This window comes from Lampris incognitus, chromosome 1 (genome assembly GCF_029633865.1).
Source record: "Lampris incognitus isolate fLamInc1 chromosome 1, fLamInc1.hap2, whole genome shotgun sequence".
Taxonomy (NCBI): Eukaryota; Metazoa; Chordata; class Actinopteri; order Lampriformes; family Lampridae; genus Lampris; species Lampris incognitus.
In genome coordinates this window covers 43,134,396-43,156,399 of record NC_079211.1, presented here as the reverse complement: position 1 = coordinate 43,156,399, position 22,004 = coordinate 43,134,396, and positions in this window count along the sequence as shown.

Here is a 22,004-nt window from a genome sequence, read left to right as displayed (position 1 = left end):
CTTTATCAACTGCACCATGTTTGTATTGGACACCAAATTACCAAAAATATATTGGACATGCCCAAATGTGGCTGTGCTTGCATTTGAGCTTGGCCCAGTTTCATGAAAATAGAGACACTAATTACATTTTGTAACATAGAAAAAAATTGTAAAACAATAATAAGCTATTAGTTGATTATTCAACTGCTAGTTACATTTGAATTATAGTTACAAGTCAACTAAACTAATAATCAGCTAAACCCAACTATTATTAGATATAACATACCTACTTCTTTTAAGTGGTGGACGGGTGAGAAGTGTGCATCACTTTCAGTTGATTTGCTTGGATTTTGCAACGCTTCGTTGAAGACGTCTTCTGACTATGGTGTTGTGTGTTTCTGAACTCTAGTTACTCGGTGTCCCAAAGGTGTGTGTGTGTGTGTGTGTGTGTGTGTGTGTGTGTGTGTGTGTGTGTGTGTGTGTGTGTGTGTGTGTGTGTGTGTGTGTGTGCGTGCGTGCGCATGCAGCTAGTGAGTATTAGTTCTGTCCATGAACATGCTTTTCATTGGCTTGGTTCCCTCATGGTTGCTGCTTGATAGCTTTTCCTCATCTCCATTCTCTGAAACCGTTTCAACAACATCGCCAAGGTCGATGTTGTAGATGGTGATAAACGGGCCTCTTTTGGTGCAGGTTTTCATTCTCACCCCCTAGCCTCGTTTCTTTAAGTTTCCTATTGTATATTTGAATGCCTCGAAGGCATGCTTGATTAAATCCATTCATTGTGGCGGCAGCAAAATTTCCATCCAAATTGTTTTAATGCTAATGTGCTTCTGTAGCTATGGATGGGGAATGGGAAGTTGCTTGTGATTACCCTGTCATGGTTTTAAAACATGAAAGCAAAGTGCAAAATGAATTCATGCCAAACAAATTATCATGAAGATACTGTGTCCCTAGTGCAACAAATTGTCATCGTAGGTCAATTAAATCTGTCCATTGTAGGTCAATTAAATTTGTCCATGATCAGGTGAGCTGAAAAAGTGTGTTCTGGTTACCATGTTGCAGCAAAGTAAACTACAAGAGATCCTGTACTCTCTGAGGTTGAGAGACTGTATGTATGTATGTATATATATAGCCATAACATTTTGATCTCTCTCTCTCTCTCTCTCTCTCTCTCTCTCTCTCTCTCTCTCTCTCTCTCTCTCTCTCTCTCTCTCTCTCTATATATATATATATATATATATATATTTCGATATATTTTCTCTATATATTTCTTAAACTTTGTTAAAAGAAACGCTTAACAGTAGGGTAAGTGCTCAACAAACAAGGAGCAAAATAATCCAGTGAGTCAATTCATTATGAGACAGTACAAGCCTGTTTCATGCCATAAGCAAGCAATCATCAGCTATATATATATATATATATATATATATATATATATATATATATATATATATATATATATATATATATATGATTGAATGAAATGGACATTGTATTTTTGTACAGACTGATGTGATGCCGTAAAAATTAAAGATGCACCAATCCACTTTTTTTTTTAGTTCCCATCCCTGAATTTGGATATCTGCTGATATCTTTACAGAGCCCTTTTTTCTTTATTATTATTATTATTATTGTTATTATTATTGTTATATTGTTATTTTTGTTGTTGTTGATGGTGGCTGTGGTGGTATTTTGTGTAAGGTTACATGAGGCTGTAGTAAACCACACAGCACTTCTTATCAAAAGGCCTTAAAATACAGAAATGCATTAAATTTAAATCTATTCCAAAGAAATATATTTGAAGTGTAGTTCAAGTAGGCTTCACATACAAACAGGTGTAGGAGTGCAAGTTGCTATGGCAACTCCTTGAACGTGTTAATTGACTTAGAGTCAAACTGTGCTTTTTCCCCACTCCACATTACTATATATATATATATATATATATATATATATATATATATATATATATATATATATATATATATTTAACACCAAGGCCTATCTTGTAGTCATTTCCCATTAAATTGCCAGAAATATTTATTTATTTATTTATTGGCGAACGACATAATGCAACACTAAGTGATCTGTAAAACCAACTGGAAATATGTTGCTCCTGACCTACCTGGTGTGAACACAGCCTGTCTAGCCTGGCAGCACTGACCCCGTTTCCTGAAACCTTTACACGCGTGTACTGTCTGCTGTCTGGCGTTTTTATTCTCCAAGCGTTAATTAAATCTAATTGTGACAATAACCTGGATAAAGTGACGGACGATTGCAAAGGTGGTTCTTCACTTGTCCTGTCCTGTCACAGAGAGCCAGGAGAAGGAGGACGATAACATCGTTGTCCTCCTTCTCCTGGCTCTTGGTGACATGCGGGTCCACCGCCGCCTCCTCCATGTCACTCAGCGCCTCCTGCCCGGGCTCGGCTGCAGCAGCTGCCAGGGAGGTTACGCACGCAGGGGCGCCACTAAGGCCAATTTATACTCCAAATGTCGGCTAGCAGACAGATGTCTCTCGACAATTATGACGTCATGAGAGACACTTTTTGTGTCTCCCGGTGCCGCCGTCTACACGACACATTTTCTTATGTCGCAGACTCGTGCGCATTATGTCGCTTAGCTGTGATTGGATGGTTGGGTTGAAGGGACGAGGCGTTCGAGCGTTGCCATGGTTTTCCTTGAGAGCGTTGTTTATGTAACCTATTTTTCTGGACTTGCCTGTTAGTGATTTTAAGTTCCCGTTATAAGCTGTTGCCAACCCAGCCACTGAAGATGCACAAGCCAGTGCATCCTTAGTGCCGGTCCCAAGCCCGGACAAATGGGGAGGGTTGCGTCAGGAAGGGCATCCGGCGTAAAATCTTTGCCAAATCAAATATGCGGATCATAAATAAGACTTACATACCGGATCGGTCGAGGCCCGGGTTACCAACGACTGCCACCGGTACTGTTAACCAGCAGGGTGTCGGTGGAAACTATGCTACTGTTAGGCGAAGGAGAAGGAGAGGGGGAAAGCATGTCCAGAGGCAGCTAGAGAGGAGGAAGGGTAGGTATGTGGAGGTGAGAGTTGGAACTTTGAATGTTGGCACTATGACTGGTAAAGGGAGAGAGCTGGCTGACATGATGGAAAGAAGAAAGGTAGGCATACTGTGTGTGCAAGAGACCAGGTGGAAGAGGAGTAAGGCCAGGAGTATCGGAGGTGGGTTCAAACTCTTCTACCATGGTGTGAATGGGAGGAGTAATGGGGTAGGGGTAATTCTGAAGGAAGAGTATGTCAAGAGCGTGCTGGAGGTGAAGAGAGTGTCAGACAGAGTGATGAGTATGAAGCTGGAAATTGAAGGTTTATTGCTGAATGTTATCAGCGCATATGCCCCGCAAGTTGGGTGTGAGATGGATGAAAAAGAAGAATTCTGGAGTGAGTTGGACGACATGGTGGAGAGGGTACCCAAGGAGGAGAGAGTGGTGATTGGAGCCGACTTCAATGGACATGTTGGTGAAGGGAACAGAGGTGATGAGGAGGTGATGGGAAGGTATGGAGTCAAGAAGAGAAATGTGGAAGGACAGATGGTGGTGGATTTTGCAAAAAGGATGGAAATGGCTGTGGTGAATACATATTTCAAGAAGAGGGAGGAACACAGGGTGACGTACAAGAGTGGAGGAAAGTGCACACAGGTGGACTATATCTTATGTAGAAGGCGCCATCTAAAAGGGATTGGAGACTGCAAGGTGGTGACAGGGGAGAATGTAGCTAGGCAGCATCGGATGGTGGTCTGTAGGATGACTTTGGAGACCAAGAAGAGGAATCGAGTGAAGACACAGCCGAAGATCAAATGGTGGAAGTTGAAGAAGGCAGACTGTTGTGTGGAGTTCAGGGAGGAGTTAAGACAGGCACTGGGTGGTAGTGAAGAGTTGCCAGATGGCTGGACAACCACTGCAGAAATAGTGAGGGAGACAGCTAGGAAGGTACTTGGTGTGTCATCAGGACAGAGGAAGGAAGACAAGGAGACTTGGTGGTGGAATGAGGAAGTACAGCAAATTATACAGAGGAAAAGGTTGGCAAAGAAGAAGTGGGATAGTAAGAGAGATGAAGAAAGTAGACAGGAGTACAAGGAGATGCAGCATAAAGCAAAGAGAGAGTGGGCAAAGGCAAAGGAAAAGGCGTATGGTGAGTTGTATGACAGATTAGACACCAAGGAAGGAGAAAATGACTTGTACCGATTGGCTAGACAGAGGGACCAAGCTGCAAAGGATGTGTAGCAAGTTAGGGCGATCAAGGATAGAGATGGAAATGTGCTGACAAGCGAGGAGAGTGTGCTAAGAAGGTGGAAGGAATACTTTGAGGGGCTGATGAATCAAGGAAATGAGAGAGAGAGAAGGTTGGATGATGTAGGGATAGTGAATCAGGAAGTTCAGTGGATTAGCAAGGAGGAAGTGAGGGCAGCTATGAAGAGGATGAAGAATGGAAAGGCAGTTGGTCCTGACGACATACCTGTGGAGGCATGGAGATGTTTAGGAGAGATGGCAGTGGAGTTTTTAACTAGATTGTTTAACACAATCCTGGAAAGTGAGAGGATGCCTGAGGAGTGGAGAAGAAGCATACTGGTACCGATTTTCAAGAACAAGGGCGATGTGCAGAACTGTAACAACTACAGAGGTATAAAGTTGATCAGCCACAGCATGAAGATTTGGGAAAGAGTAATAGAAGCTAGGTTAAGAGGAGAGGTGACGATCAGCGAGCAGCAGTATGGTTTCATGCCATGAAAGAGCACCACAGATGCGATGTTTGCTTTGAGAATGTTGATTGAGAAGTATAGAGAAGGCCAGAAAGAGTTGCGTTGTGTCTTTGTAGATTTAAAGAAAGCTTATGACAGAGTGCCGAGAGAGGAGGTGTGGTATTGTATGAGGAAGTCAGGAGTTGCAGAGAAGTATGTAGGAGTGGTGCAGGATACGTATGAGGGAAGTGTGACAATGGTGAGGTGTGCGGTTGGAATGACAGATGGGTTCAAGGTGGAGGTGGGATTACATCAAGGATCGGCTCTGAGCCCTTTCTTGTTTGCAATGGTGATGGACAGGTTGACGGACAAGATCAGGCAGGAGTCTCCATGGACGATGATGTTCGCGGATGACATTGTGATCTGTAGCGAGAGTAGGGTGCAGGTTGAGGAGAGCCTGGAGAGGTGGAGGTATGCACTGGAGAGAAGAGGAATGAAAGTCAGTAGGAGCAAGACGGAATACTTATGCGTGAATGAGAGAGAGGACAGTGGAATGGTCAGGATGCAAGGAGTGGAGGTGACAAAGGCATTTGAGTTTAAATACTTGGGGTCAACTGTCCAAAGTAACGGGGAGTGCAGTAGAGAGGTGAAAAAGAGAGTGCAGGCAGGTTGGAGTGGGTGGAGAAGTGTGTCAGGAGTGATTTGCGACAGAAGGGTATCAGCAAGAGTTAAAGGGAAAGTTTACAAGATGGTTGTGAGACCAGCTATGTTATATGGTTTGGAGACAGTGGCACTGACGAAAAGACAGGAGGCGGAGCTGGAGGTGGCAGAGTTGAAGATGCTAAGATTTTCACTGGGAGTAACGAAGAAGGACAGGATTAGAAACGATTATATTAGAGGGACCGCTCAGGTTGGACAGTTTGGAGACAAAGCAAGAGAGGCAAGATTGAGATGGCTTGGACATGTTTGGAGGAGAGATGCTGAGTATATTGGGAGAAGGATGCTGAATATGGAGCTGCCAGGGAAGAGGAGAAGAGGAAGGCCAAAGAGGGGGTTTATGGATGTGGTGAGGGAAGACATGCAGGTGGCTGGTGTGACAGAGGGAGACGCAGAAGACAGGAAGAAATGGAAACGGATGATCCGCTGTGGCGACCCCTAACGGGAGCAGCCGAAAGTAGTAGTAGTAGTTATAAGCTGTTGCCACAGTATATGCCTTGAGCTCTTATTTTGAAGGCTGAAGAGAGCGCGGAAGTGCCATACGCAGTGTTGTTGCTGTGGAGTTCTGTTGGGGGAAGAATCCAAATAAAGTGGTCCTCGTGTGAAAGTGGAACCTCCGTATTTGTTATTTTATAGTTTCATACAGTATAGGTGACATCTGCAAACCCTCGGTTACATTGGTGGCAGCGGTGGGATCCGGAAGTGTGCAGATCCTCAGAAGTCTCTTCGGAGCGCGGGAATAACAAAGCGCGAGGGCGCGCTTCCGGGAGAGGGTGACGACTGTAAACTACTAATAAGACACGTTAGCCCCTAGCCGAGCGGTTAGTGATGTCGCGTTGTGGTGCAGTACACCATGTATCGAATCCCGCACCGGGCAAGAAAATAACCGGTTACATTTACATTACGCGCGCTCATTCGTAAAAAAAAAAAAGAACACTTGCTACTGTTTACAACACAGCGCGTGACGCGAAACGGAACAGTCAGCGACAAACATACATGCAACATAACCTCCGCTCACGCCGTTGTCCCTCTGATACAGTTACTACGTCATTAGCGGCCATTTATCTTCTCCGAATTACTATGGAGTTTAGGAGACTCCGGGTTTACGTTTTGTGGGGTTTCACTGGTCTCCCCACGGCCATCGGCATCGTTACTCCCCCGCGCCTCCTCGCCACTCCCCCCGCTTCAGCCGCCGCCTTGTCGACGGCGTCCGCGTCCCCCGCTCCTTGCTCTGTACTACTAAAATACAGTAGCGAATTCGGGGGACAACGCAACCACAGGAAACTGCCGCGGCCGGGAAGCGAACCCGTGTCGCCCGCACCGCAGGAGGCATCGCTAACCGCTCGACTAAAGGGTTAGATCCGCGAGCCAGCGGCCAGCGTGTCTTCTTATCCATGCACGTTGCAATACTTAGCCAGTCAGTGAATTAACTGTTACGTCATGGGAAAAGACATTATGAAAGAGTAATTAATTTAAAACGTCTTTGTCAATATGGCCTAAGTAGGATCCTGCCTGTAACATATGATGTGGTGGAAGCCATGTCTGGTCAGTCAACGACGTTTTTTATTCTGTGGTCTCAATACAAACACAGTAACACAACAGCAAAGTTACAGTGCCGCCTAGCAGTAACACTGAGTAATGCACTTGTTCAAATACTCTACACTGCCAACTAACTAATTATAACTACACCAGGCAAAGAAACTACTACTACTTTCGGCTGCTCCCGTTAGGGGTCGCCACAGCGGATCATCCGCTTCCATTTCTTCCTGTCTTCTGCGTCTTCCTCTGTCACACCAGCCACCTGCATGTCTTCCCTCACCACATCCATAAACCTCCTCTTTGGCCTTCCTCTTCTCCTCTTCCCTGGCAGCTCCATATACTCAGCATCTCTCCTCCACACATGTCCAAGCCATCTCAATCTTGCCTCTCTTGCTTTGTCTCCAAACCGTCCAACCTGAGCGGTCCCTCTAATATAATCGTTCCTAATCCTGTCCTTCTTCGTTACTCCCAGTGAAAATCTTAGCATCTTCAACTCTGCCACCTCCAGCTCCGCCTCCTGTCTTTTCGTCAGTGCCACTGTCTCCAAACCATATAACATAGCTGGTCTCACAACCATCTTGTAAACTTTCCCTTTAACTCTTGCTGATACCCTTCTGTCGCAAATCACTCCTGACACACTTCTCCACCCACTCCAACCTGCCTGCACTCTCTTTTTCACCTCTCTACTGCACTCCCCGTTACTTTGGACAGTTGACCCCAAGTATTTAAACTCAAATGCCTTTGTCACCTCCACTCCTTGCATCCTGACCATTCCACTGTCCTCTCTCTCATTCACGCATAGGTATTCCGTCTTGCTCCTACTGACTTTCATTCCTCTTCTCTCCAGTGCATACCTCCACCTCTCCAGGCTCTCCTCAACCTGCACCCTACTCTCGCTACAGATCACAATGTCATCCGCGAACATCATCGTCCATGGAGACTCCTGCCTGATCTTGTCCGTCAACCTGTCCATCACCATTGCAAACAAGAAAGGGCTCAGAGCCGATCCTTGATGTAATCCCACCTCCACCTTGAACCCATCTGTCATTCCAACCGCACACCTCACCATTGTCACACTTCCCTCATACGTATCCTGCACCACTCCTACATACTTCTCTGCAACTCCTGACTTCCTCATACAATACCACACCTCCTCTCTCGGCACTCTGTCATAAGCTTTCTTTAAATCTACAAAGACACAATGCAACTCTTTCTGGCCTTCTCTATACTTCTCAATCAACATTCTCAAAGCAAACATCGCATCTGTGGTGCTCTTTCGTGGCATGAAACCATACTGCTGCTCGCTGATTGTCACCTCTCCTCTTAACCTAGCTTCTATTACTCTTTCCCATATCTTCATGCTGTGGCTGATCAACTTTATACCCCTGTAGTTGTTACAGTTCTGCACATCGCCCTTGTTCTTGAAAATCGGTACCAGTATGCTTCTTCTCCACTCCTCAGGCATCCTCAGGTATCCAGGCAAAGAAAGATGAGCGTAAAACTGATGAGACTCACACATGAGCGAGACCCCATCTACGCTGAGTCCCCGCCCACCCCTTTTCTCCTCAGTTGTACTTGGCCAACCACTCCATTCTTCCGAGCCGTCCTGGTCGCCGCTCCTGCCCCTCTGCCGAGCCGGGGAGGGCTGCAGACTACCCTATGTATCGGAGAGAGGTGAGGAGGACAAGTCATGTCTGACCTTAATCCCATTTTGTGGTTACTTCAAAATAATCCGGTGATGCTGACTCGGCCTGGGCGCCAAATTCATGAGACTCTGTTCAATCATAATGTTGCACCTCCCATGGTGGAAAAACAAAAATGTTTGCCCGGCAGCTCCCACAAAAAGAAACCGTGTTGCACCAGGTGTCTGAAGCATGAATCTCTTAACCCCCTATTTTCCCTCCCCCCTTCCCCCCAATCGATTTTTTTGTTTTTTTTTTTGGCCAATTACCCCGCCACCCGGAGGGGCATCCGGGTGGCGTGGCAGTCTATTCCTTTGCCTACCAACACTGCAATCGCCGGTTTGAATCCCCGCGGTACCTCCGGCTTGGTCAGAAGTCCCTACAGACACAATTGGCCGTGTCTGTGGGTGGGAAGCCGGATGTGGGTCTGTGTCCTGGTTGCTGCACTAGCACCTCCTCTGGTCGGTCGGGGCGCCTGTTCAGGGGGAGGGAGAACTGGGGGGAATAGCGTGATCCTCCCACGCGCTATGTCCCCCTAGCGAAACTCCTCACTGTCAGGTGAAAAGAAGCGGCTGGCGACTCCACATGTATCGGAGGAGGCACGTGGTAGTCTGCAGCCCTCCCCGGAAAACAAAAGCACATTTTGGATTTCATTAGAATTCCATCCCAGGCTAACAAGCCTAATAGATCTGAGGCAGAAAACCAATGTACACGGAGACATCGTAGACCAGTTGGATATTAATGCATCCTTCTCCCAATATACCCAGCATCTCTCCTCCGCACATGTCCAAACCATCTCAATCTTGCCTCGCTTGCTTTGTCTCCAAACCGTCCAACCTGAGTTGTCCCTCTAATATACTCATTCCTAATCCTGTCCTTCTTCATCACTCAAAATCTTAGCATCTTCAACTCTGCCACCTCCAGCCACGCCTCCTGTCTTTTCATCAGTGCCACAGTGTCCAACCCATACAACATAGCTGGTGTCACAACCATCTTGTAAACCTTCCCTTTAACGCTTGCTGTTACCCTTCTGTTGCAAATCACACCTGACACTCTTCTCCACCCACTCCACCCTGCCTGCACTCTCTTCTTCACCTCTCTTCCAAACTCCCTGCTACTTTTAACAGTTGACCCCAAGTATTTAAACTTATACGCCTTCATCCCCTATTCCTTGCATCCTCACCGTTCCGCTGTCCTCCCTCTCATTCATGCACATGTCTTGCTTCTACTGACTTTCATTCCTCTTCTCTCCAGTGCATACCTCCACCTCTCCAGGTTCTCCTCAGCCTTCATCCTACTCTCGTTACAGATCACAATGTCATCCGTGAACATCATAGTCCACGGAGAATCCTGCCTGATCTCACCTGTCAACCTGTCTTATCACCATTGCAAACAAGAAAGGGCTCAGAGCTGATCCTTGATATAAGCTTGGGGGATGGTGACCAACTCCCATGTCTCACCACAAAAATGTGCTGGAGCTCCTTGCAGTGTGGAAAGTAGTCCAGCATTTTGCCACACTGCTTCAAAATCCACCTTCATGCTTCCACAGGTATATCATATGGACCAATCACATTTCCACTCCTCATCCTCTTCATAGCTGCCCTTACTTCCTCCTTGCTAATCCACCGCACTTCCAAATTCACTGTCTCCACATCATCCAACCTTCTCTCTCTCTCATTTTCTTCATTTATCAGCCCCTCAAAGTACTCCTTCCGTCTTATCAACACACTCTGCTTACTTGTCAGCACATTTCCATCTCTATCCTTCATCACCCTAACCTGCTACACATCCTTCCCAGCTAGGTCCCTCTGTCTAGCCAATCAGTAGAAGTCCCTTTCTTCTCCCTTAGTGTCCAACCTCTCATACCACTCACCATATGCCTTTTCCTTTGCCTTCGCCACCTCCCTCTTCACTTTTTGCCACAGCTTCTTGTACTCCTGTCTAATTTCTTCCTCTCCCCGACTATCCCACTTCTTCTTGGCCAACCTCTTCCTCTATATACTTTGCTGTACTTCCTCATTCCACCACCAAGTCTCCTTGTCTTCCTTCCTCTGTCCTGATGACACAGCAAGTACCTTCCTAGTTGTCTCCCTCACTATTTCTGCATGGGTCCCCAGCCATCCAGCAACTCTTCACTACCACCCAGTGCCTGTCTTAACTCCTCCCTGAACTTCACACAACAGTTTTCTTTCTTCAACTTCCACCATTGGCTCCTTGGCTCTGCCTTCACTCTCTTCCTTTTCTTGGTCCCCAAAGTCATCTTAAAGATCACTGTCAGATGTTGCCTAACTAGTTTCTCCCCTGTCACCACCTTGCAGTCTCCAATCCCTTTCAGATTGTGCCTCCTACATAAGATATAGTCCACCTGTGTGCACTTTCCTCCACTCTTATACCCTGTGTTCCTCCCTCTTCTTGAAATATGTATTCACCACAGCCATTTCCATCCTTTTCACAAAATCCACTACCATTTGGCTTTCCACATTCCTATTCTTAACACTATACCTGCCCATCACCAACATGCCCATTGAAGTCTGCTCCAATTACCACTCTGTCCTCCTTGGGTATACTCTCCACCTCTTCATCCAACTCACTCCAGAATTATTCTTTGTCTTCCATCTCACACCCAACTTGTGGGGCATATGCACTGATAACATTCATCATCACCCCTTCGATTTCCAGCTTCATACTCATCACTCTGTCTGACACGCTCTTCACCTCCAACACACTCTTGACATACTCTTCCTTCAAAATTACCCCTACCCCATTTCTGCTCCTATCTGCACCATGGTAGAAGACATTGAACCCACCTCCGATACTCCTGGCCTTATTCCCCTTCCACCTGGTCTCTTGCACACACAGTATATCTACCTTCCTTCTCTCCATCATATCAGCCAGCTCTCACCTTTTACCAGTCATAGTGCCAATGTTCAAAGTTCCCACTCCCCACACCCTTACCCTTCCTCCTCTCCCGCTGCCTCTTGACATGCCTTCCCCCTCTCCTTCTCCTTCACCCAACAGTAGCATAGTTTCCACTGGCACCCTGCAGGCCAACAGTACCGGTGGTGGTCGTTGGTAACCTGGGCCTCGAGCGATGTGGTATGGAAATCTGATTTATGATTTGCATATTTAATTTGACAAAGTTTTAAAGCCGGATGCCCTTCCTGACGCCACCCCCCCCCCCCAACTATCCAGGCTTTGGACCGGCAGTAAGAATGCGCTGGCTCGTGTAGCCTCAGTGGCTGGGTTATTGCATAGTCTTCTTCTTCCCTGTTTCCCAGGGGTTGTCAGAGCGGATTTGATAGTATCCATTGGTACGCTGTGAGGGCACAGCACCGATAGCGGTTTTGTCAATCTGCATCATGATTTGGCAAAATTTTACATCGGATGCCCTTCCTGATACAGCCACTACACCTATGGACAGGGGCACAGGTAAAGTGCTGGATGCCATCCTAGTATTCATGGACTTGCACCCATGCATAGTATACCTTTTAATTTGCTTTTGCTGTGCTATAAAATTTAAGTCTGCATTTCTTTGTTTCAGTGTTTGGGTCCGAATGAAATGGAACTTGGTTGAATAGCTATAGTGATCTATTTGTTTCTGGTGGTTCTGGATAAGTGGTTCTGAGGCTAAGTGTTGTCTTGGCCAGGCTATTTAAAATGAACTGAATCTCTATACAATTGTGGTGGTCATGGTGTGGTTAGTGGTGGTTAACTTTAGCTTTCAATTTGGGTGGCACCTGCCCTTTTGTCAGAGCATGTTGTAAGCGGTGCTGTTGTGATATTAATTATGCTTTTGATATCAAGAACTTGCCATGCATTTTTCTCATGCATCTTGATTATTATAGTCAAAAATTGTTGCATTAAAAGTACACACGATTCATCTGAACTCACCTTTCCTTTCTGACCAATAGATGAAGAAAAACTGTAATTAAAAACAATCAGGTGTGACACTATACTACAGCACGTCACTGATAAAAGTAGGGTTCGCCAGATAAAAAGTCTTCACCATCTTGTATAAGTGGGACTTCTTCTGAACTGGGGGGCTCACAGAACCCTAGCCAGGTCAGGTCATATACTTCAATATGCTCCCATTATTATACGACATATGCGACATGATACCTCTTGATTCTTGTAGCTCTCTCTACCAGGTCATACAAAGGTTTGCTGCCAACCTCCCAACGCGCACACACACACACACACACACACACACACACACACACACACACACACACACCTTCCAACCAAGCCCTCTGGTCAGCACACATGATCAGGTATGCCCTGGCCCATGTGCCGCAGGTGACCCTGCCAGTTGTCATATCCACCCTCCGCACGGCCTGGCAGATGCATTGGCGGCCATTTGACATGCGACATATGCTCCAAGTCTCTGGAACCATCTGGTTGTGTACATACACACACACACACACACACACACACACACACACACACACACACACACACACACACACACACACACACACACACACACACACACATACACACAGCCTGCTCCCTCTGCTCCAATCAGTTCAGCCCTTCTGCCTGCCCCTCTCTCATCCTCTCCATCTTTACTACTTCATGTCCTCTCCCTTCAAGCCGAATGCTGCTCTAATTCCCTGCCTGGGTTCAATCCTTTTGCATCATTTTGCCCTTACTTGACGGCTTTTTTTCTTTAGACCTGCATTGGTGAAGATGGTCCAGTCTCATCATTCTTGTTAAGTCAGTTAATTAATAATGGTACAGTTAGAATACCCAGCTATTTTGGTCAAACTATGTCCTCTGTACTGTCTCCAATGTGACGTTTCAAGCTCTCCTGTGTCAGCCAGGCATTTTATTTTTCTGCCACAAGACAGAGGAAGAGCACACACACACACACACACACACACACACACACACACACACACACACACACACACACACACACACACACACACACACACACACACACACACACACACACACACACACACACAATGTGTGGACTTTCCAGAGAGAAAAACAAGAAAGTGGAATGTCAAAAGCAGCAAGTATTGCATTTCTTTTGACTTGTTTTTTCGAATCACAAGTTGTTGCCCATTTTCTCTGGTGTGCTGTGAAAGAAATGAGAAAGAGCCCATCAGGCACATAGCCTCTCATTTCCTATTCACAATAGGAGTTTGGAAACTCGGAGGAGTCACAATTGAACAGAACAGGAGCAGCCTCCACCGATACACAGACCAAATGGAGTCAAACGATGCTGCCAAAGGGGGAACGATAGGATTCAGCATTTTGCCAATACTGTCCCCGAGAAGGTGTCCTTTTCAGAATAAAGAAGTGGCTTAATTCTGCTAGCAGGACTCTGACAGTGAGTTAAAAGGTAAAACTTTAAACATTTCCTTTCCAATGTAGGCCAGTAAATTGCATGGCGAAGGGTGCCGTTGATTTATGTGTGCTTAGATCCCATCATCACTTGCTTCTGGCTCCCAAGTCCTATCATTAAACCTCTCTTCCACAAGCTCAGCTCATTTGCATGACTTACCATTGTCCCGGAGTCCAGTGTTACTGCACCTAAATGGGATTTCCTTCCATCCAAAAGGTCTGTCTTTGTGAATTAATAAAAACTAGCTTCTTCAGCACCCCATGTTTCAGTTCTCAGCACCGTCTGTCTTGGTAGGTAGATTCTCTTCAGAACCATCTCTTACCTCCCATCCACACCATTTCATCCCCTTTAAAGTATACTATTTTCTGATCACAATCGCCGTCACCGGTCTGATTGCTTAGGTGGACATTTGTTTTAGTTTTTCTTTTTCCTTCTTTTTCCCCTCCATCCCTCTCTTATTTTGGCTTCTGTGCTTTCTCTCTCGTTCGCATTCATTCTATTTATATGTCTCCTCCCCTAACTCTCTCTCTGTTTCTCTCTGTTATGGCGTATGCTATGAGCCCACAATAAAAAATAAAAAATAGGGGCCCATGAATAAGTAAATGCCTCTTTCAGGCCAATCACTGATAGCGATAAAAACATATTCCAATACATCAAAGTCAAATTTAATTGAAGCTTGAAGGTCATTAAGACTGACTCACATTTCATGATTAAATAAATGCGTTTAAATTTTTCATGACACAAACAAGGCGTGAGAAATATTTGAATCAAGTTTTTCCATTTGGCACTCCGCGAGGACCATCATTTTAAAAGACAAATCTGCAAAAGAGATTCATATTCCCATCACAATTTAATTGGGGAGGACCAAAAATACTCTTATTTTTTCCCCCCCCTCTCTCTGAGCACAGCGCGTGGCTTGTCATTTCTGTCCAGCACAGCAGAGGGTTGACCTTCTTCACAGCTGGTCGAACGGTGAAAGGTGGATGAAGGAGTAGGTCAGGGTAAAGTATGACTGGGAATTCCCTATATAATACTCAACCTTTCCAGCAGTGGGTACTCTCCAGCTGGATTCTCTAGTAAATGCTGTGATGAGAAATATGAGACAACGCTCTTCTTTTTCTAGAGAAATAACTTGAATGTATTCAACTCAAAGAATATTGTAATTAGTCATAAGACAATTAATTAGCAGGCAGAATGTGCAAACTGTTATCCATAGAGGTGTACATTTAGTTATTTGAAAAATCATGAAGACACAAAGCATAACCTGATATCAAGCCACAGTAGGCAGTACACATTATAGCATTAGGCATAGATTAAAACATATTTCCTATGCATATTTTTAATGGTTATTTAAATCCAATTGTTATTCTAGTAAAAGCCATACCCACATGGTTTGTTTTCAGTTTCCTTCAGAGTTGGTACTCCTGAGATGCTTTGGGTGAAAGCTCTGCAAGCAAGTCAAATAAAGTCAATTTATTTGTCTAGCCCAATATTACAAGTTGCAAATTTGCCTCAGTGGGCTTTACAGCAACACAACACCCTGTCCTTAGACCCTCACATCGGATAAGGAACAACTCCCTAAACCCCCCCCCCCCAAAAAAAAACATGGAGATCTAGGAGCAGGAGCCAAACTGCAGTATTCTTAGACTTGGAAAGAGCCAATGAATGAGTAGTAACCAACAAACCACCTCTTTCAGAAAGAGGACCAATTTCATATGAGCCACATTATTAATTATCATAATTTACCAACTTGAACCACCAAAGTGGAACGCTGTAGTTCCCAGTGCATTTGTAAGTTTATCGATCAACAAAGTGGTGGCTCCATTACAGGGATGTCTGTTCACACATTTTAGTTGCGACTTGTCACATCAGGAGGCTCATTGTCTTTCTCTACCTCCTGACAATACTTGACCCGTGGCTCTGCAAGTTATAAACAGTTCCACTAAGTCTTTGGTTTGGACCTTGGGACTGCAAGGAAATAGCTCTGAGGGGGTATGAGGAGCTCTGCAAGGCTCTAAAGGGACATAATTTAAACAAGGTCCTTGAAAGGTATTTGGGTGCAAGGCCAATAATAGATTTAAAACTAATAAAACAATTTTAGAATCAATTCTAAAACGGTCGTCATGGGAAACATGAGATCACTGGCAATCAAGACGAATGACCTCTCTGCCTTGGCTGAGACACAGTGGGAATATTGGCAGTGTAACCTAATGTGATTTACTGAAACACGGTTAAAGGGCAATACACTGGACTCTGCAAATGCACTAAAAGTTGTCCGATTAATTTGGTCCGACGAGGGAGAGAAAAGTGGTAAGCCAGAAAGGGGTGTTTTTGCTGCCTTCACAATAACAAATATTGATGTAGTGCCCTTCCAGAACTCAAGCACACTTTGCAAAGTAGAAGTATAATAGTAAAAAAATAAAAAGAGAAGGGAGCAACAGAAATAATAGGGTGATATAGGGGCATAAAACAAAATCAATGAAACAATCAAAACATTACAACAAATAAGTCATTATACTGTATGACAGGTTATACAACATACAAGATGACAGAACACCAGGAGTAAAGGAGGTTAAATGAGATGAGTTTTTACCAATACGGTATCGTCGGTTTGAATCCCCATGTTAGCTCTGGCTTGGTTGGGCGTCCCTACAGACACAATTGGCTGTGTCTGCAGGGGGGAAGTCGGATGTGGGTATGTTTCCTGGTTGCTGCACTAGCACCTCCTCTGGCACCTGTTCAGGGGGGAGGGGGAACTGGGGAAATACCGTGATCCTCCCATGCACCACATCCCCCTTGCGAAACTCCTTACTGCCAGGTGAAAAGAAGCGGCTGGCAACTCCACATGTATCAGAGGAGGCATGTGGTAGTCTGCAGCCCTCCCCGGATCAGCGGTGGAGCAGAGATCGGGACAGCTTGGAAGAGTGGAGTAATTGGCTGGATACAATTGGGGAGAAAAAAAGGGGGGGAAATCAATAAAATAAAAAAATAAAATGAGTTTTTAGTTGTGATTTAAAAACATATTGTGTGGTAGTTGTTCCCAAGGAGAGGGGTGGGCTGTTTCATAGTCTGGGGCCACACAGAGAACCTGATCCCCAAAAATGCAGCACCTGGTTCTTTGGAGGGTAAGACCAGCGTAGAAGGAATGGAGAGGGCAGGTAAAAGATGTAAGGCTGAATTTGGCCATTTTGGTCCAAGAAGGTCAAAAGTAAAGTCTAACTTATTCTGGATTTTACTGGGAGCCAATGGAGGTTTTTAAGAGTTGGACAGCTGTGGGGCCAGGACCTGGTAACCTGCCGAACTCTGGGAACTGGGTTTTTGAACATATTGAAGGTGGATGGGGGAGGGCAGTGCAGTAGTTCAACCTAAGGGGAGAGGAAAGCTTGAAATTTAAAGGCGGTGATGAAGGGAGAGTAACGGTTTGACAGAGGCAATATTTTGTAGGGAAAAAGATACAGTTTTGATCATGTGGTTGATAGGTTGTTCAAGTGACAGCATGGAATTGAAGTATGCCTGAAAGTTATGGACTGCTGAAGAGGATGGACAATGGAACTGTTACACTGTCCCCAGTGTAGTCAGAAATGAAAAAAAGCAACTATCCAAGACTGAATCTCTTGGATGGCCTAATCACAGATGTCATAACAGAGATCTGGGGATTTTCAGAATAACAATGAGAAACAAGACCATAAAATGTATAATATTCTCTAGTGATAGCATATAGTAAGTGATAAAGAGACTTTTGAGTTCCATGGGTGACAAAACGATATCTGTTGGTCACGTGAGATTTGAACTGTTGTTAATGGCAGGCATGTTTTGCAGGCAGTCAAGCAAAAACAGGTGGCTTACACTATCAAAAGCAGCAGTCAGGTCTAAGAGGGCCAGAATGGTAACTGCTTCAAAGTATATGATCTTAAGAGGGTTATTGAATACTATGACCAAGACTTGAGTTGTTTAAAGCCTATAATGATTAGGATGGTTTAATCTGGTGCCTGTAATGATGAAAGCATCTTTCTGGAGTCTGGATACTGGACCCATATGAAAATGAGATGCTTTATCTCGAGAATATTAAATGTTGGACTGCTGGCTCAGGGTGATGCCGTATACTTAGCTGTGCAAGACTAAAGCCTCAGCACAGCAGTACTCTGATAATAATCACTGGCGATTTGAACCAGGCAAACCCTCTTTTCTGCTCTGACTGAATTTATGTTAAACTAGCAGAAGTGCCTGGCGTTGCCCAGGGAAAATGTTCTGACCAAAACAACCAACACGATTGGATCTTTTCAATGTAATCGATGGTGAAATATAGGATAATTTATATGATGCATGTGATAAACACATGTCGAATAAACAACTCTTGTGGTAAATTGCCACAAAATAAACTCAATTTTGCAAATGAATCAAATTTATTTCTTGATTTTTGAAATATTTTTCGAACTTTGCAATCCTTGGAAAGTGCTGATTATAAAGATACCTTTCTTTTTGTTCTACAGTGAGTATTTCTGGAGTTTTAAGTGAATATACAAACATACACTCTTGCTTTATATATATAGATGTACGTTTAACAGTAAATATAAGACAAGAGAGCAGAGACCTAGGCTTGACTTTTGTATACCAAGAACCCAGATAGACAGTCATGCCATTTGCCCAGGATTGAACAACGGGGCAGGGAAATAACTTCAGTTGGCCTGGTGCTCGTTTCTGATCGCAGTGTGTTGGAGTATAGTCCATACCCACTTCCAGGTGTGGAAACAACAACAGGTATATGCCTGAGCAGAGGGCTTCCCAAATAAACCTTCCTGTTCTGGAAAAAGGGGTGGTTGAAACTCATGTTGGCACTTGAAGGGAGACAGGTTGGTGGGAATGGCCGTCGATACAAATTATACTACAAGCAATGCCCCAGGTCGAACCAGGCTTTGATGGGTCATGGTGTACTTGCACCCTGAGTCCGATAATTCTTGGTGCATTGTACCCTAGTGGCAACCATCAGGGACAGAAGTTGAAGCCAATGAGGAAGTGCCTCAAGCCGTAATTCCAATTTAGACAATAGGTGGCTGGCTCCAAAAAACTTCAGGTCCAATGTAAGTCAGTGAGAGAATTCCCAATTTTCCCTTCAAATACAAAGTAAATAATTTTTATCCCACAATAAGCTGGGGTCTCAACTGTTAATTTAAAGTCTGGCACACAGCGTGAGAGTGGTTATTTTGAAAAATTATTGAAAATTGTTATTCTGTTAGGATATTAAGGATTTAAAAAGTTGTATGCTGCCTTGATTGACAGGTCTGTCAGTCTGCCCGCCACTGAGATTTCACCCCAGCTCCACCCATGATCCACCCCATTGCCCAAATTTGGATTTTATGGCTCCAACAACTGACAAGATTGCAGTGAGCATAAAGTCAACTTCAGGCTTTAAAATCCCCTTCGGAAACCAATGGGTGATGTCATGGGCACTACGTCCACCTTTTTTATACAGTCCATAATTGTACCCTTACTGGTTTTGGTATGCTCAGGGGAGGAGATTGGTGTGCTTGCTATCCACAGCAGCCTGCCTAACTTCCTCCAACGACAATGCTGGCTGGGCCAGCAGTAATGCCAGCATGTCTACCCAGCCACTTAAGGAACTTTCTGTGGGGCTGGTCCCAGAGCTGTAGTGACCAGGACCTGAAGAGATTATTAAGTAGATTATTGGGAGGCAGCTGAGCGTGGGGTGAGAAATCTGACTGTCTGCTGGAGGGAAAAGGTAGCTTCAAGACTCAAGATTCAGGATTCAAGATTCAAGAAGGTTTATTGTCTGCTACAATGTAGCAGAAGTTCTTCTTTGACATGGTTTATACATCAGACTACATAATAAATAATGACAAAAACAGGTGCCCGGGTAGTGTAGTGGTCTATTCCGTTGCCTACCAACACAGGGGTCGGCGGTTCGAATCCCCCTGTTACCTCCGGCTTGGTTGGGCATCTCTACAGACAAAATTGGCTGTGTCTGCTGGTGGGAAGTCGGATGTGGGTATTTGTCCTGGTCGCTGCACTAGCGCCTCCTGTGGTCGGCAGAGAGGGGGTGGAGCAGCGACCGAGATGGCTCAAAAAGAGCGGGGTAATTGACCAGATATAATTGGGGAGGAAAAGGGGGACAGTTGGGGGGAGAAAAAAAGACAACGACAAAAACAGACAAATTAAAAAGGCCCAGCAGTAAAAAGGTTGAAAACTTGACAATGTACACCTGACATTCTTCTCCTGGGTGGGCCAAGGATGCAGCTCCCTCAGTGGGTAGCCTTCGCCTCGGGAGCGAGGCTTGAGAGCCTAAAGGTGGTCCTCTGCTCTTTTTTTAGAAAGTAAAAGAAGACACTAGAAAGTACCAACCTTAGCTGAGTTAGACCTCCCCTTCCCGGGTTGGTAGGTTATCTGAGGTCAGGAATGAAGGAAACAGACACTCTTATTCTGTTCATACTCGCTAACCTGTGTATGTTGCCCTGTATCCCTGTTTCTCGCACACGATGCACAAAATCAATTACGAACTGGCAGACAATCTCGTCGAGTCAGAGAAGGGAACCAATGCAGCAAATCATTGCAAAACCGGGGATGAATAAATGAAGGCCATTTCATTCTCTCTTTTCTATTGATCTTTTCAACAGGACCTTGCTGGTTTGTCACTGATGTAATTACAGTTATGACTTGGCTCCATTGTTTGATCTACATGCGAGTAAAATACACAAAAAAGATTGCTACTCTTTTTCATTTATTATTGTTTTGATTCCATGTTCAAACATGATTATCAGGTGATAGAAAATCAAAGACGGAGAGAGACAAAGGCTTTTCTCAGTTTAATTATCGGGCCTGTTCACGGTGGATCAAAGGAAAACTCACCTTTCTGTCTTCCTTCCAGTGACGACATCCACTCTAATTTGCCTCGGCAAGAATGCAATTATTAACATAGGAAATAAATCGTCCAGGCAAACGCAGGTAATGCAACTTTATGTTTTGGGAGAATTGAAGCATTTGCAAACCTTTGGATTGATGAGCTAGGGCACAGATTCTCATATTCGGGGGTTTAAAAGCATGTAAGTGAGCGCACAGGCAGGTGCGTGCACAAACACACACACACACACACACACACACACACATGGACGAGCTTTGTGCCATATGTCCTCTGTGCCCTTGTGTGACTGTGGCTGCATCCTGCTGCTCTTTATGGGTGTAAAGTGGAAATAATTGGCTGGCTTGACTGGAAGAGGTCAGCGGGATGGGGAATGAAAAAAAAGTGAGAGCTGCTTCGGAAGGGTCAGAGGGAGGAGGAATAAAATGAGAAAAAGTGGAATATTTAAGCCTAGTGGAGCATGACTCTCCCTTGGAGAGGGAAGGGAGGTGGCTGGATGAATATGGAGGTGGACAGCAACCACTCCAACTTCCGCACCTCCCTGTAAGCTCTTAATATAAATGCTTTAGCCTCTGGTTCATCATGGCCTCACTGTCTCGTCTGTCGAACGCACAGGAAAAAAAGTTGCAGGTAAGCTCATCCACCACACAGCCCAGTTCACCTCACACCAGATTCGTAATACTTTTATATTCCATTTACTAAAAGGTAACACAAATAATATAAGCATGAATAAAAATAAAGGCGCAACTCTGTGCATTATAGCTTTAAGTTGTTCAGTCTGATTTTATGATTCCATAAGAATTATATAAATAAAAGAAAAACCCCAGTGTATCGTCATTTGGGGCAGCACAGTTAGTCGTGTTCATTTAATCATCACAATTTTAGTTTCCAAGGTCAACAGTCTTAACACTGTGTATGCAAGAAATGAGTTGCCTTGCACTTCAACTCCAGGGAGTGATTTGCCGAAACTGAACTGAATAACCAATACATTTTGTTTTTCCCCTGTCGAAATGACGGAAAAAATAGATAAGCCTACTCATGACCAGGAGGAAAACCGATCGACTGGTTTGAAACAAAAATATTTTGACTTTAAACAAGAGCTGCTGCAACTCAGCGTAACATGTACAGTCACATTGAGAATGGTCGCCAGGC